The following is a 16,449-nucleotide window of genomic DNA, read 5'->3' as shown; positions in this document are numbered from 1 at the left end:
TGACGACTTAATATATAGTCGGCCTAATAGCAAACAGCTACGTTCAACTCCTTTAATGGTATATTGCACGTGCAATAAGAAGCTACAGGAACGTTAATCTACGTCGGTAATATTAACTTTATTTAATACAACATTTATGGTACAAGGTTTACATCATACAGAACATGTAGTATAATATTTTACAAATGATGAATTACAGCAAACATGTGCAATATATCCATTATTACAGCTCCGTGGGATGGCAGTGAGACAATATGGGTCCGTTGTTATTGTGCATCCATGGGTAAAGATGAACGCATGTAGTGCTGAACCTGCTGAACACGTAACATGAACGTGCCGGGCGGCGCGGTCCCGTGGGTTAGATGCAAGTTCATAATGCAGAGGGATATAACTCTCAGAATAACGTTATTAGCAAATTTTTACAACTTGAGGAACGAATGTTTTTAATAAGGGCTATACAAGTGTTCATACTGGGTGGTTTAGTTAGTTTAAAAAAAATTATCCAACAATTTACAGACCATTCTTTCCCCATGTAAGTCAATGGGAAAAAGTGTTTCCGGGCCCAGCAACCTAAAGGAAGTGTAGTACCGCCGTTTGGCCACAACAAATATTCTACTCAGAGTCCGGCGCACTTCCTGGGGGCTTGCTTGGTCTAGCTGCGGCCGCGGACACTACATGACACTACACTACACTACACGACACGCTCACCTGACACGACACTACGGTGGCTGAGAGGCACTACCGTTAAAAGCGAATTGACGACACTACACGACAGGAGGAGAGGTTTTGGGGTTTAGGTTTGGGAGGGAGGAAGGAAGATTAGGATTAGGTAAAAAGGTAGGGAGTGGTTAGGGTTAGGATGGGGGGAAGGGAAGGGTTAGATTGAAGGGAGGGAAGAGAACCGCTACCCGGGAAACAGGATGCAACGCGTCATCTGTGAAGCTCCGCCCACGTTGAGCTCCCGCCCACATGAGGCAGTGCGCACTGCAGTGAGGGGCTTCTCGTCCGCGGCCGCAGCTAGACCCTTCTCAGCCACCGTAGTGTCGTGTCAGGTGGGCGTGTCGTGTCGTGTAGTGTACTGTACTGTCGGCGGCCGCAGCTAGACCCTTCTCGACCCAGGTGCAGGGTTATGGCTAGAAAGGATCCGTCTAGTGTAAATATGACGTCACGTTCTCGTTGTAACTCTCGTTGTAATCGGAGCGGCTCGGAAACACAGCAGTAACATGATGCAACATACACATTAATGCAGCAGCAATATTAATAGAGAAACATCAGACATAATAGTAAAACACTGCAAGGGAACATTTTATTGACCGGGGAGCTATCTTGGGACTTTTACTGCGACAACGTTGACTTGCCTGTGAATAAAAAATAAACCATAGTGTTGGTGATCTACAGTGCTGTTGTCATTCTTCTTTGAACACCAGCAAGACCGCTAACACCCTATTTCAACAATCACACTCCCTGTCATTGACATAATTAATAGATAGTTTAGCTTCTCATCATCATTTGGTGTGGCCCACTGATGTTAACGATCGTAACTGAAAGGCTGCCTGCCAAACGTAAACATTTCGCCACGTGACATTCAGCCAAACTCTCGCGAGAGTTTTACACAAGACGGATCCTTTCTAGCCATAACCCAGGTGCAGCTCATCAGGCAAAACGCCGGCCCCACAGCGCTGGATCCTGTTAACACACACACACCCACACCCACACGCCCACAGCCGACGGCATCCCTCGTGGTGTGGAGGCCGTCACACTCCCCCCCCCCATAAAGAAAGGAGTTCCACTAGGAACACCGTTAACTACCTAACAGGATCCTCTTCACACCAAACAATACAGCTACAATAGCCTTAAAAAAACCTCACCTTCTCAAACCAACCATCCCCCGGCCCACTCAGCAACTCCAGCGCCAAGAAGCAATATAAGAGGGCCAGAGTAGATATCGAAGACCAGAGCAAACAGCACAGTACCGTCAGGCAAACCCAAAAAAACTAGGAGCTCTTCTCCTACATTTCAGGCGTGGACAGGAGACAATTCTGGTCAGTCCCTTGACCCAGCACATGGAAAAACCCGGAATGTTTTTCCAGAAACGGCAAACTAGCTCTTGGCAACAAAACCAGGACCAGGGGCCTCATTTATAAAGGGATATATGCTCAAAAAACGGCGTACGGCAGTTTCTACGCAATGTTTGCGATTTATAAAATACTAACTTGACTGGAAAACGTGCGGTCCTCCACGCAAACTCTAAAGGCCCAGATACACCAGCCCGAAATCGGCAGTAAATGGGAGTGGGGCCGAACATGAGCGTGGGCACGCCCTATTCGGAGTGGTGTGCGCCGCACCGTCGGGTATTTTCTGCCGACCTGACGCCTTTTCTTGCCGATTCAACATGTAGAATCGGCGTCGGGAACACCACCGGAAGTCGGACAAAGGGATAACACTGATTGGCTGTTCAGCTAGCGAATCAGTGCATGAGAAGCGTTAACGGAAGTGAGGGAGGTAAACAAATGATTTAAAATGGAAGATGGAACACACACGGACGGCTATTTCACCTCATCGGTTTATAGAGCTCCTGTTCGTTCATGTTTTCAAAGGACGAGAGTGAAAATGGAAAGAAAAACGCTATTTGTTGTTTGTTTATATCACGGAGTCTGTTCTTCTTCTCTGTCTTCCGGTTGTTGCCTCTTTTAAATGATGAATACACACTACCGCCGCCTGCTGGTAAGGAGAGTTATTGCCACTCACGCATGCGCAGTTCATACGTGCTCGGCTCGGATTTCCGGTGTGTTCCAGTGCGCGAAGTCGGCAAATACGCAGGAGAGTCCGGCGACGCAACAGTCGGTGTCGGCGTCGGCGACTTCTCAGGTGACTGGCCGGTGTATCTGGGCCTTAACCCATGCGTACGCACTAAGCACAACAACGGGAGAGACGAGAAACTGCGACACCGTTGGCAGAAGGAAGAATGGAGAGAAATATGTGGAAATAATACCATAAATAAAATGTTACCTCTCATTTATCATATATGAAGAATTCATTTTCAAACATTGATTAAAGCCAATCTTAAAATTATTTAACAAACGCCTGTTTGAGACTCCTCAGTGCACACAAAAACATAACTGGGAGAAATAAATAAATACGGATATGTTATTTAAAAGCACTTTGAATATGTTGTGTTAATGTTATGAAATGTTTTCTCATAAATTATGCGGTAAGCAGGAGGACAGAATTACGTCTAAACTGACGCCGTTTTGCATTTCTATAGGTTGTAGATACGAGCATGGTTTTATATATGTTTAATACATGTTTAATCGTGTTTTATGCCGTTTGCCAAGACTTGATAAGTCGCTCGTAAAACACAGGAGGTATGGAAACTAAGAGCACCATATGTGGTAAATTGTACAGCTAATATAACACAACACATTAGTTGTATTTCCTTTAACTGGTGGATATAGAGTTGCTGCGGGGAGGTTAGATGCACAGGCTGCAGTGGAGACGCTGCGCACAGCTGATCGACAGCTGGGACACAAACCGCCAAATGCAAAAACATAATTCAGATCCAGTCGTCATGACTCCACTACGGAGGGATTCCCTGATCATTTCTTACAGTTTCTCACCAAGGGGGTGTCTCCTGTCCCCGGTACAAACACATTGCCTGAGGAAGGCTATATATTTGTTGTCATTAAACTTTTTCGGACCACTTATTTATTTATTTTGGTGGCGATCCGACCTCCATGCTAGTACTCTGGTTCAAACTGCATCCACCAAACAATATGATTTATCTCAACCTCCCCAAAATAACCTAAATCTGTCACGGTGCGAGATGTTTTTAGCTGTTCTGTCATCATTTCCTGCGATCTTCTCCATGCAGTCAGTCAAAATGAATGAATGAAAGGTCGTTTCTTTTACTATTTATAGGCAAACATGGGCGTTACGTGAAGCCCGCAAAAGCTGCACCATATTTCGAGTCGGGTGTGATTTATAAAGGGAAACAGGCGTAGGAAGTGCCATACGCACTTTCCTCGCCGGTGCGCAATGTTTGGTGAATCGGAAAGTGGCGGAAAATGTATGGACCTATTTTTCGGATTTCTACTACGTAAGCAACCTTCCCACGTCAATCCTACGCACGGCGTTATACATGAGGCCCCTGACCCCTAGGACTAAACGAGCGCTTCTCAGTTTTTGGGGTGGGGTTATATAAGTGCATGTAAAATACAATTTGACTGCTGCAGGCTATGCAAAAAGTTGTTCAATACACAGTTGGATTAAAACAATAGTGTAAAAGTGTTGTTCCATTGTTTTCATTTTATATTAAAATCACAGTACATGTTGAAGTTTTTTTCCTTCTGCCCATATTAAAATGTTCTGCTAAAATCCATTTAGTCCCCATTTTGCTTAGAATTTCAACCAGGTAACATATTGTTCCAGCTTGGATTTTTACATAAACTTTACAACTAAAATGTTGACAAAAATGTTGTGTTTAACTTTACGACAGCTGTAGTTGTCTGCTTGTATTGTCTTTGTTTTATTTGTTGTAACATTGTTCATGCTGCCCTCGTGCCCAGGTCGCTCTTGAAAAAGAGATTTAAATCTCAATGAGACTTTTTACCTGGTTAAATGAAATGTTTAATAAAAAAGCAGTTGTAGTTGTTAATCAATCAAAAAGCTCCGTACAAAGAATGCATAGCATAATCATCGCAAAAAATACAACTTTTTAAATACTGAAATTACTTTATCCATTCTTATGATTCTTATGATTTAGCCATAAAATCGATTTCCACTGGTGATATCCCAAATGAGCTACCTCCGTACCTCACCACAGCATCTGGCATTATATCAGACAGGGCCACCATGCTAAATTGCTTTAATAAGCATTTTGTCTCTTGTGGCTCTCTGTTTGATTCTGTCACTGACTGTGCTTCTGCTTCTGTGAACGCTCCAGTCCTTGACTCTGAACAATGTGGTCTGGAAAACCCTTTCAGTTTTACTCCTTTAACTGTTGGTATTGTCCATGAAGCTTTATCCAAGTTAGATCCTAAGAAACCGGCTGGCCCGGACAACGTAGAACCTTTCTTTTTAAAGATAGCTGCAGATTTTATTGCTCCACCTCTTACTTCTCTTTTTAACCTCTCCCTCAGCACAAATACAATTCCTAAAGTATGGAAGTCTGCTTATGTCCTGCCTCTACTGAAAGGAGGGGAGGCAACTATTTTAAATAACTATAGGCCAATCTCTAAATTGTCAGTTTTGGCTAAGGTGCTCGAACGACTTGTGAGTGAACAAGTAAAGGAGTTTTTATGTATAAATGATATCCTGTCTAAACATCAGTCAGGCTTCAGGAAGAAACATAGCACCATCACTGCAACAATGAAAGTGGTAAATGATATTACTAGTATGCTAGATAATAAACAGAGTTGTGCAGCTCTGTTTATTGACCTTTCCAAAGCGTTTGACACCGTTGATCATCGTGTCTTAAAACAGAGGCTACTCAGTACTGGCATATCCAGCCATGCAGTGGGGTGGTTTGTGAACTACCTCTCTGAAAGGTCCCAATGTGTTCACTTTGATGGGCTGTCTTCTGAGTGGTTAAACATTGCTAATGGTGTTCCTCAAGGTTCTGTTTTAGGTCCACTTTTATTCTCCATATATATCAACAGTTTAGGTGAAAATGTGGATGAAGCTACTTTACATTTTTATGCGGACGATACCGTGATGTATTGTGCAGGTCCCTCCATTCAGGAGGCGGTTGTTAAATTACAGGCTGTTTTTAACATTATTCAGACTCAGCTCTCTGAACTAAAGCTTCTTTTAAATGTGGATAAAACCAAGATAATGCTCTTTTCAAAAGCTAAAAAGTCACCAGAGCCTGTTTTAGATATTGTATCAACGCAAGGAACAAAACTTGAAGTTGTTGCCTGTTACAAATACCTTGGTATCTTGCTTGATGACTGTCTCTCTTTTAAACTTCATGTCAATAACCTGCTTAAAAAACTGAGGGTTAGGCTAGGTTTCTTTTTCAGGAATAAGTCCTGTTTCTCGCTTGAGGCCAGGAAAAGGCTAGTCACTGTGACCTTTTTACCTGTGCTGGACTATGGTGATCTGCTGTATATGAATGCACCTGCCAACTACCTAAGCAAACTAGATGCTGCGTATCATAGTGCTCTGAGATTTGTCACTAACTGTAAAGCACTTACTCATCACTGTACATTGTATACCAAGGCAGGTTTACCATCACTCACTGTACGGAGGCTCAGTCACTGGTACACTTTTATCTATAAAGCTATGTTGGGCAAACTCCCGTATTATATCTGTTCATTGATAAAGCAGAAAGTTGCAAGCAGCTATTGTCTGCGATCACAGGATATAGTCTTGTTAGATGTGCCAAGAGTAAGGACTGTCTTAGGTAAGACAGCTTTTATGTGCGCAGCTCCACTTGCTTGGAACAGTCTACAGGCAAAATTGAAATTGAGCATTTTTATTTCTTTGAATGTATTTAAGGCATGTCTAAATGAAATGCTTTCTGACACTCTGGGTATTTGTAAATGTTGAATATGTAAATATGATATCCTCTGTTGTTTGTATGTTGTTTTTATGTTTCATGTGGAACTAAATGATGCAGGTCTCCCTTGTAAATGAGATCGATGATCTCAAGGGACTAATCTGTCTAAATAAAGGTTTGAAATGAAATGAAATGAAGGTACATTGACCACATTCGGTGTGCGGTAACCTAACAACCCTTAAAGTTAAATCACTGGGATGACCAGCTTTTCTAGCAGTGCTCCTGAATGTGGTCTGATTACATACTTCATATACTTGTGTCTGTGGACTGCACACTCCATTTGCAAAAGTATATAACCTAATTTGGCCAATAATAGTTATATTGAACGAATCAATTAAAAAACCTGGGTGTAGATCCTCAACCTCTTGAAAATAATGTGTTCGGTGTATGAAATGAAGGGTCAAAATAAGTTAAATGACACATACGATACAAACATGACAGTGTTCACCAGTAGCACCTGTTCCAAAATCCTTTACATGTTCTTTTAATATAAAACATGTTTTATGAACCTATAAAAATCAATACTCCAACTACTCAGAAACAAATAGTATGCCTGTACATTTCAAAACAGATGGAAACTGTGACGTTTTATTGCAGAAACATATTTTACCCCAAGATGGCAGTGTTGATTAGTAAACACTCGGAGTTTTCTGTTGCATTCAACTTTTTTTTAATTGTATTAAGTTTGTACACAATGTCTTTGGGAGGAGGGGCCTGTCGTTTTTTCCTGTCTTCTATGTGTGGGTTTTCTTACAGATTATTTTCACTTTATTTCCTGGAGCAGAACATGAGTATAGCCTACTTTAATGAAAAATCGAGTTCAACGTCTGTACATTCAATTTCTTCAGCAAATTATTGTTTTAACTTCCTACTGCTATTTCGCTGTTCATAACTCAATATCACCTTAAATATATGAATATTAATTAGCTTTTTATGTAGGTCTTCATGAATATAATTGATATTTACTATTTACTATGATTAACCTGCATTACAAGTCAGTAAGGCTATTGAAAGTCATAAAACATTTGTGTGTGCTTACAATGACTTTTTAAATGAACCTACTGGCAGCATTTAACGATTATTATGTACAACACAAATCATTAGTATAACAATTAGGTCTAAAACTAATTTGAGAGGCACTGGAGCGCGGGAAATATTACGAGGGGCTCGTGAAGGCATCACATTGCAGCCTACAGTTAAGGAAGCTCGCGCTCACTTCAGAGGGCTACAGTCAGCAGAACAGGAGCACTGCAGGTGTGTGTGTCCTTTATGTGTGTCAGAGAAGCCGTGTGTGTGTGTGTGTGTGTGTGTGTGTGTGTGTGTGTATGTGTGTGTGTGTGTGTGTGTGTGTGTGTGTGTGTGTGTGTGTGTGTGTGTGTGTGTGTGTGTCTGGACTCACTTTGTCTTCAAACTAATGTAAAGGATCTCCTCGGATGAAGCCGTCTCCGCGGTAAGTCTGCTGTAACACATGGAGCTCAGTACTGTGCCAGTTAGTCAAGTTCCTCTGGGGATTTCAACTCCTTATTTGTGTGATACGGTTGTCATAAGATGAGTTTACTATAAAGTGAGCCACTGTATCATTGAGTGTAACCAACAACATACAGGTCTTACCCTCTGAACCTGTTCAGTTTTACCTTCACTTTTCTTTTCCAACGCTGTACACGTGACTTTATGGTTCATAAAGTAAAAATATACCTTTAATATTGATAGCCTATTTGGACTAGGACATTCGCATACGTTCATCCTGTGTAACTACAAGTATTGGCTTCTAATGCTGAAACTATACAATATTCAATTTATGCATCGACCTGGTTCTCAATAATATACAATCTTATGGTCAACAAACTTTTAATTGCTAATTTTATCAATGTTATATTATTGCAACTGTCAAGCACTAATCATAAACTACTATATACAACAGGATTGGTCTGGAAATGTTATATAGCCTATTGTATAGGCTGGACAGCAAGTGTTTCCTGTGTACAGTGAAAAGCTAGAAAACTAGTGCTTTGATTGGTGGTTCTCCGCTTGCTCAGTCATATTCTGCTTGGAGCTATTAAATGAGGTTAAACCGCACTGACACATGCTGTGTAATTGCAGGTCATCAATTTCTGACAGCGTGAGTAAAGGAGGGAGGGAGGTAGAAAATGAGGGGATGTTAAGCTAATGGGAGAACATCCAGGCTGATATGAGGCTCCCCTCTGCTGAAGCATCTGCTGCATCGAACACTGGAGATAATACTTGAACTAACACACACACACACACACACACACACACACACACACACACACACACACACACACACACACACACACACACACACACACACACACACACACACACACACACACACACACACACACACACACACACACACACACACACACACACACACACACACACACACACACACACACAGACAGGATGCTATAAGGGGCCGTACAGGCCGCAATTCATACTGGTCCTCTCACACACATACATTCTCCTTTTACATTTATAAATGTTCACTCTCATATATATATTTACACTTACACATTCATACATTTCGCTCTCATATTTCAATCCACACATTCATATATTGTCACTCACATATTTATACATTTTTCACTCACACATTTACACATTTTGCTCTCGTGCACATTCATTCAATGTTTACATTTAATATTATAAATAATATATGCATGTCTGAAGACAATATACAGTATGTATGCAAGAGAAGAATGCATGTATGTGGGAGATAAAGTATAGTGGAAACGGAAGGAGTATAGTTGAAACGGAAGGCAGGTTATTATCGCGCTGTGATTGGCTCAGAAGGTCGAGCGGGGCGGGCTCATGTTCAGAACTTCTGATTCAAATCCACATCTTCGGACCATTTGGGAGGGAGGCGTGTGGTGCAGTGGATCAGGTTCAAACCCCACTGCAGTCAGCATGTCGTTGTGTCCCTGAGACACTTCACCCCAAAGTGTTCCTGTGGGGATTGCCCAAAGTATTGAGTATGTATGTCGCTTTAAGCGTCTAACAAGTAACATGTAATTTGTTTTTCTTTATTAAACAAGTAAACGGAAGAGCGTATGAGAGGCGTTTTAGTTTTTGACCTTACTAAATGGTCTAATGATCATTGGAGCAAGGCAAAACTAAAAAGTTATTAAGGGCTGTAAATATAATAAGCCTTTGTCTAAAATGGACAGAATTGTTAGGAGATGTAAACTATACAGCGATTCTGCACTGCGGTCGACTCAGCCGCCTCTCTTTTTTCAAATCAGCAGCTCTTCATTTTTTTCCCTGCTATATTTGACGAGTGATACAAATATTTTTTACCACAAGTTCTTAATAAAACTTACACTGTTGGACTCAGTACTAGTTGACTGCTACCAGAAATAATATGAAGTAATTTTACTGTGTACTTTTTGAGTAATCCTCTGTCAAATTCCCCTCCATAGTAGGCCTACTCAGGCCTACTAATGCCTACTAATCAGGGTTGGGTTGTAACGGAATACATGTCACGGCGTTACGTAATCAGAATACTCTCTCAATTTTCAATTCAATTCAATAGCTTTATTAGCATGACCATATTTACATACAGTATTGCCAAAGCTCTGTATAGTTGTAACATCTATACAAAAATACATACAAATAAACAAATGAACAGTTATAAACAAACTGCTAAGAATATGTTTTTATTTTATTTTATTTTTTACAAGGAATACAGATTCAAACACATTCCAACACATCCTCACTCCCAGGTCGGCCTATGTTGACGTTCAGTCAAGGTCCCCTGTGTCGGCTTTTTCCAACGCAAGAGGGGGGCGGCCGTGTCGGCTTTTTCCAACGCAAGGGGGGCGGCCCTTAGCGTACATTTTCAACTTTCCGGGATGTCCATAGGCTTCTATATAGCTCCCCAAACGTATGTTGTAGGCGACTTGAGATCGTGAGCGAATGCTACCCGCAGATCCATTCTCACAACGTTTATCAACCTTTTTCTTTCTGATGATCGATGGCTACTGCCATATTTGCTAAATTTGCCTCTGAACCTTGACAAGTGCATGTTTCAGGCTTATCAATTAACAAAAGGAGGGGTCACAGAAATAAGACCAGCTGTTAAATAAAGCTCTTCTGATCTTAGCTGGCATGTGGGTATATATATTAATGCTGCCCATTATGGGCACAAGCGATTTTCACCCATTTATTAATTATATGTTTTAAATGTGAGTGTTTCCTATCCCCTAAACCTCCAGGGATGTACACAGTTTAATACTGGCAACTTCTTATTATGGGAAATATGAAAACTTCTTTTAAAACTACAATTCCCAGCAGGGACGTGCCATAGAGAACATGTTGCGAAACACAAAATAGCCAGCATGTGTAGTTCTGGGGACGGGGTGGACCCGTTCAAATCCAGTTCAGTGTAACCCTCGAAGCACACTCAAACATCCAAATCACAGAGCTTGAGGACTATCACAGGGTTTGTCAAGCAAAGCGGAGAGAATACTTACTTCCGGGTGTAAAATTCTCTAAAGCTAGGCTACTATGAGCTGCTCCGACGGACTCCAACTTGTGTTTATTAATCAAACAAATAAATAAACACAAGAATAATTGTGTGTTTTTGCTGAGTAAATAACAGTGTGTGGTTTAGAAAAGAATACAAAATTAGAAGGAAAAAACGATGAAACAATACAGATTTATATTGAGCCCCTACTCTCCCCATAACTGACGGCAACAAAAGTCCTACATTATTCAATTAAAATAAAGAAGTAAAAACAATAAGTGTGGCTTGATATTGAGTAAGAAAAAGGTTGATAAACGCTGTGAGAATGGATCCGCGGGTAGCATTCGCTCGCGATCTCAAGTCGTCTACAACATACGTTTAGGGAGCTATATAGAAGCCTATGGACATCCCGGAAAGTTGAAAATGTACGCTAAGGGCCGCCCCCCATGCGTTGGAAAAAGCTGACACGGCCGCCCCCCCCTCTTGCGTTGGAAAAAGCTGACACGGCCGCCCCCTTCTTGCGTTGGAAAAAGCCGACACAGGGGACCTTGACATAACGTCAATATAGGCCGACCTGGGAGTGAGGATGTGTTAATACTCCGCTATTCTATGTTGTCTTTTTGATGGATTTTGCATTCATTCGTCACATATATTTCAGTTAATTTTTAATTTAATATATGTTTTTATTGAATTGTGACGTCCTGTCTGTATACTTGTGCTTTACAATGTATTGTTTATTTTTACATCAAGTGCTTGAGGGTGGGATTAAAGAGCCTGTGACACGAACCCAACAACTGTTGTGCAATGAAATAGTGGGCTACTAGTAATCTCGAACCGTCAGTTTAAAAAAGAAAAAGCGATACCGTTCCGATAAATATCAATAATTTCGAACATCGCGGGAAAATTCCTTCGACTCATTTTGAGGTTTTGGGGAAGCCGGAAGTGACGTCAATGCAGGAACGCTTCACTGTGCGGCGAGAGAGCCAAACACGGACAAAGTGTGTTGTCATGCGTAGAAATGGTGAATTACTGAGTTTAGGCACGTTAATAACGTTTTAATGAAGTTGACTACAGTATATTCATATTTGTCAGTGCTTTCATGTCAATTCGGCGAACATAAACATAAATTATCGTGGTGAAGATGATGATTAAATTAGGATTAAAAATCGGTAGTGAGAGCTGCTGAATTTCCTCCCGTCGGATGTGATATAAAAACAAATCGATTATTTTTGTAAACTCAAGTGGATGAAACTCCATTTATTAGTGCTTTCATGTCAATTCGGCGAACATATGATACATTAAATGATCGTGAGGATGATGATTTAAAAATCTTTTGTTTGAGCCGGTCTGCATTTCCTGATGAGAAAACAAACCTTAGCTTTTTGTAGTTGCAGTCAGTGGTGTAGTGGGCGTTGGACGCGGGGGTACGCCGTACCCCCACTTATTTGAAGCATGATTTCTTTTTTTAATAGTCTAATACATCTAAAATCATTGCCAGTGTTATCAGTTGCAAGTGTGTGTTTGTTGTAATAATGACGAAAACATAATAGGCAAATTTCACAGTAATTATAATAAAAACGTAGCTCAAGCATTTATGCAACTTGATTTGAAGCGTGTGTGTGTGAGGGGCAGAACTGTGTGTGTAGGGTGACCAGGTGTCCCGCACTGTGCGGGACTGCACACACAGCATTTTTATTATTTGTCCCGCGTCCCCTATTTGAGTGATAGTCGCGCAGAAAGGCCGGATCGGTTCGCTGACAGCCGGCACCGCCCTTTATTATTATATTGTCTAAACGGCATCATGTAAGTTGCGCTGACAGGCGACACAGAGGTCCCCAAGCCCCCCCCCCCCCGTTGACAGTTCACGAGCGCGTCCATAGTGTCTCCCGTCCACCCACCACCCCGTCCACCCAGTAAAAACATCCCCACTACACCACTGGTTGTAGTAGTACACCGACATGGATTAAACGTGTGGTTTTTTTTACCACAAGGTTGGGGAAATTAATGGATAAAATGCACGGATTATTATTATTATTATTATTATTATTATTATTATTATTATTATTCCCACTCCGATCGGGACACTACGTCCACCGTTTCCCCGCAGCGAGGCTCCCCCCGTTGACAGTTTACGTGGGCTGGGCTGGGTGCAGTGGTGGACTGGCCATTGGGACGAATCCCGATGGGCCGGTACCGAAGTGGGCCGGTCGGATAAGTCACTAGCACATCCCCCACTCCCCCCGTTGACAATTTACTAGTGGTACCGAAGTGGGCCGGTCGAGAGTCCCGGGCTGATTTTTAGTCCCAGTCCACCACTGGCTACATGACCGTATGATCGCCCATATTGACGCACCTAATTCCTAAACTTCTAACAGATACAAAATAAACCGATCCTTCAGCCTCATATGAGCTCTCAGACACGTTCAAAATTAAACTGTCATCGCTGTCTGAGCTTGCTGCTGTGTGCGCCATCGTGCGTTTACATGCAGATGCTGGGATCCTGAACGGTGCAGCTGGAGCGCTGTGCCCGCATTGACGTCACCCATAATTTGGCGGGACCTGAAGAATCCCCGAGAAGATCCAGGAAATGGTCAACATTGAAGGGCAGATTAATGGTTATCAAAGTACAAATATCCAAAATCAGTTCAGTAACGGTTTTCAAGGGGACAATATTTACTCAAATTGATGGGTTTGGATGATGGGGGAAAATTGTGTCACAGGCTCTTTAATAGAAACATTTTTAATTTGGGGGTTGCTTTTTATGAACAGCCTGGTTGCCACGATATGCACCCCTTGCTATCTCTGACAATAAACGTGTCACATACATGAAACTGTGCATAATTTGACACAACACCTGCCCATCAGGATTCGTCCCGATGGCCAGTCCACCATGCACTGCTGGTTGGCCTCTTATGATGCTGCTGTCTTTTAATATATGATTATTTCTCAGTCGCTAGTTCTTTCCTTTCTGGTAGCAGTTAACTAGTACCGAGTCCAACAGTGTCAGTTTTATTAACAACTCGTGGTAACAAACATTTGTATCACTCCTCAAATATAGCAGAAAAAAAAATTAAGAGCTGCTGATTTGAAAAAAGAGAGGCGGCTGAGTTGACCGCAGTGCAGAATCGCTGTATAGTTTAGATCTCCTAACAATGTTGACCATTTTAGACAGAGGCTTATTATATTTACAGCCCTTAATAACTTTCATTTTCTGGGCTCAATATGTGTCTTGGCCGTTTTCGTTGTGATCGCTAAAATCACCTCGTTTCCCCTTGTTTATAATATTATCACAGTTCCAAGCAAACGAGTGATTTTGTTTTGAAATCACATCCGTGAGTTTTGCCACGCACCTCGCTCCAATGACCATTAGACCAGTAAGGTTAAAAGTAAAAACGCCTCTCAGACGCTCTTCCGTTTACTTGTTCAATAAAGAAAAACAAATGGTCCGAAGATACACGGATTCATCTCCCTCCATCATGTTGATTAGAATCATCAGAAATTCTGAACATGAGCCCGCCCCGCTCAACCTTCTGAGCCAATCACATTGTGATAATGACCTGCCTTCCGTTTCAACCATACTCCTTCCGTTTACACTATACTTCATCTCCCACATACATGCATTCTTGACTTGCATACATACATTGTCTTCATACATACATACATTCTTCTCTTGCATACATATATTGTCTTCAGACATGCATATATTATTTATAATATTAAATGTAAACATTGAATGAATGTGCACGAGAACAAAATGTATAAATGTGTGAGTGAAAAATGTATAAATATGTGAGTGACAATGTTTGAATGTGTGCATTGAAATATGATAATATGAGAGCAAAATGTATGAATGTGTGAGTGTAAAAAATATACGTGTGTGAGAGTGAAAATGTATGAATGTAAAAGGAGAATGTATGTGTGTGAGAGGACCAGTATGAATTACGGCCTGTACGGCCCCTCATAGGATGCATGAGCACATGCAAAGACATCAAAGACTCCAGGCGACGTGAAGGAGCCTCCTGCAGCTATATACAGAGGGCTGATGCCTCTTTTATATTGCAAATCTCATTTGAAAGGGATAGAGTTAAAAGGCCTCATTGCTATTGAAGACAGTAAATTGATTGAGTGGCATTAGCACTTAGAAACAACACAGAACAAAAATTGAGGAAAAAGTTAAGCAGCAAAAGATAAATGCCTTAAATGTATAATGTACTATTGTAAGATTTGTGTTATTAACCTGCTTTGAAGTAGGTTTCAGAGCTATGCACATTTGCATGCATGCATTGTGCACACACAGTGGATCAGCACATGATGGCATTCATCCCTATGATCAAAGCTGCCTATTATACCAAGAGGAGTGTCTTTCTCTGCAGCTATATTAATTCAGATGATTGCTCTGTCATCCCTGATAACACCACTACTGTAGATTACTGGAGGCTACTGTTAGCAAGAATAAGAGAGAGAATAGTTAAATGAAGGACAGACATGGGCACGAATTAAGCAGAGGAACACATTTTAGAGTGTGATGAGAGGAGCAAAAGGTAATCTATAATGAATAATAATACGCTATCTGGGGGAGTGAAAGAAAACATAGGCAGGGAAATAAAAACATAGAAACAATGATACGTCTGCAGTTTATTTGGGGTTATTTTTGATTTTCTGTCAAATGAGTGGAAGGAGGGGGGAGAGAAGATCTAAGCAGGTGTTACACAGGTGGTTATAGTGATGTCTCTGTTATAGAGATACGTCCTTGGATGAAAAGACAGAAAACCGAGAAAATATTAGAATGGATTCAGTTTGATATATTACAGTGTACAGAAACCCCAAATATAAGTGTGTGGGTTGAAGGATATAAGAACTGTTTTAGTAAAAACATAGTGTTTAAAAATTTGCAATTATAAAATAAATCGCCATTGATCGTCCTGGAACATACCAACAAATATCATCCTCACACTTTCTTTATAGATACAAGCATCTTGTTGTGAGAATATAGATTGATAAAGGTTTGAGATGACTTGTGTGGAAAGGTGTAAATACGTTTTCTGCATTTATGCTGCTTATACAAGCATTTATCATCTGGCACGTTAGCAAAAAACAACACAACTGAAACGATACAGCCCGGTCTTTTTTATTGCTTGGTTGTCATTTACTTCAACATGTTTGAAGTATGACATATCTACTCTAGTTTTTCATTGAGTGATTGATTCCTTTCAGAAGAAACAAAACATACATATATTTTGTTCCCTGGCATAAGCGAGGACAGGAGGTACATGGATGGACAGAGTGAAATTAGCTGTGTGTTGACAAAAGGGTGGAGGGTAGCTTGTCTTCCATTCTGAATTGTGAGAATGTTATGTTGTATCCATTGAGCAACAGAGACAATATATTTATATTAGGGCTGTTA

General features: G+C 41.1%; 1 protein-coding gene across 1 annotated transcript in view; it reads left to right on the top strand.

Moving 5' to 3' along the window:
- Positions 1-7,790: 7,790 nt before the first annotated feature.
- ppfibp2b (PPFIA binding protein 2b) overlaps positions 7,791-16,449 on the top strand; it is a 172,310-nt gene continuing 163,651 nt past the window's right edge. Inside the window, exon 1 of the mRNA XM_079682416.1 lies at positions 7,791-8,009. The gene's annotated coding sequence lies outside the window, so the exon portion shown is untranslated. The remainder of the gene's footprint in view (positions 8,010-16,449) is intronic.

The sequence above is a fragment of the Notothenia rossii genome, assembly GCF_949606895.1.
Source record: "Notothenia rossii genome assembly, chromosome: 5".
In the NCBI taxonomy this organism is placed as follows: domain Eukaryota; kingdom Metazoa; phylum Chordata; class Actinopteri; order Perciformes; family Nototheniidae; genus Notothenia; species Notothenia rossii.
Note: the sequence above shows the minus strand (reverse complement) of the source record. Positions and strands in the feature narration are given on the sequence as shown.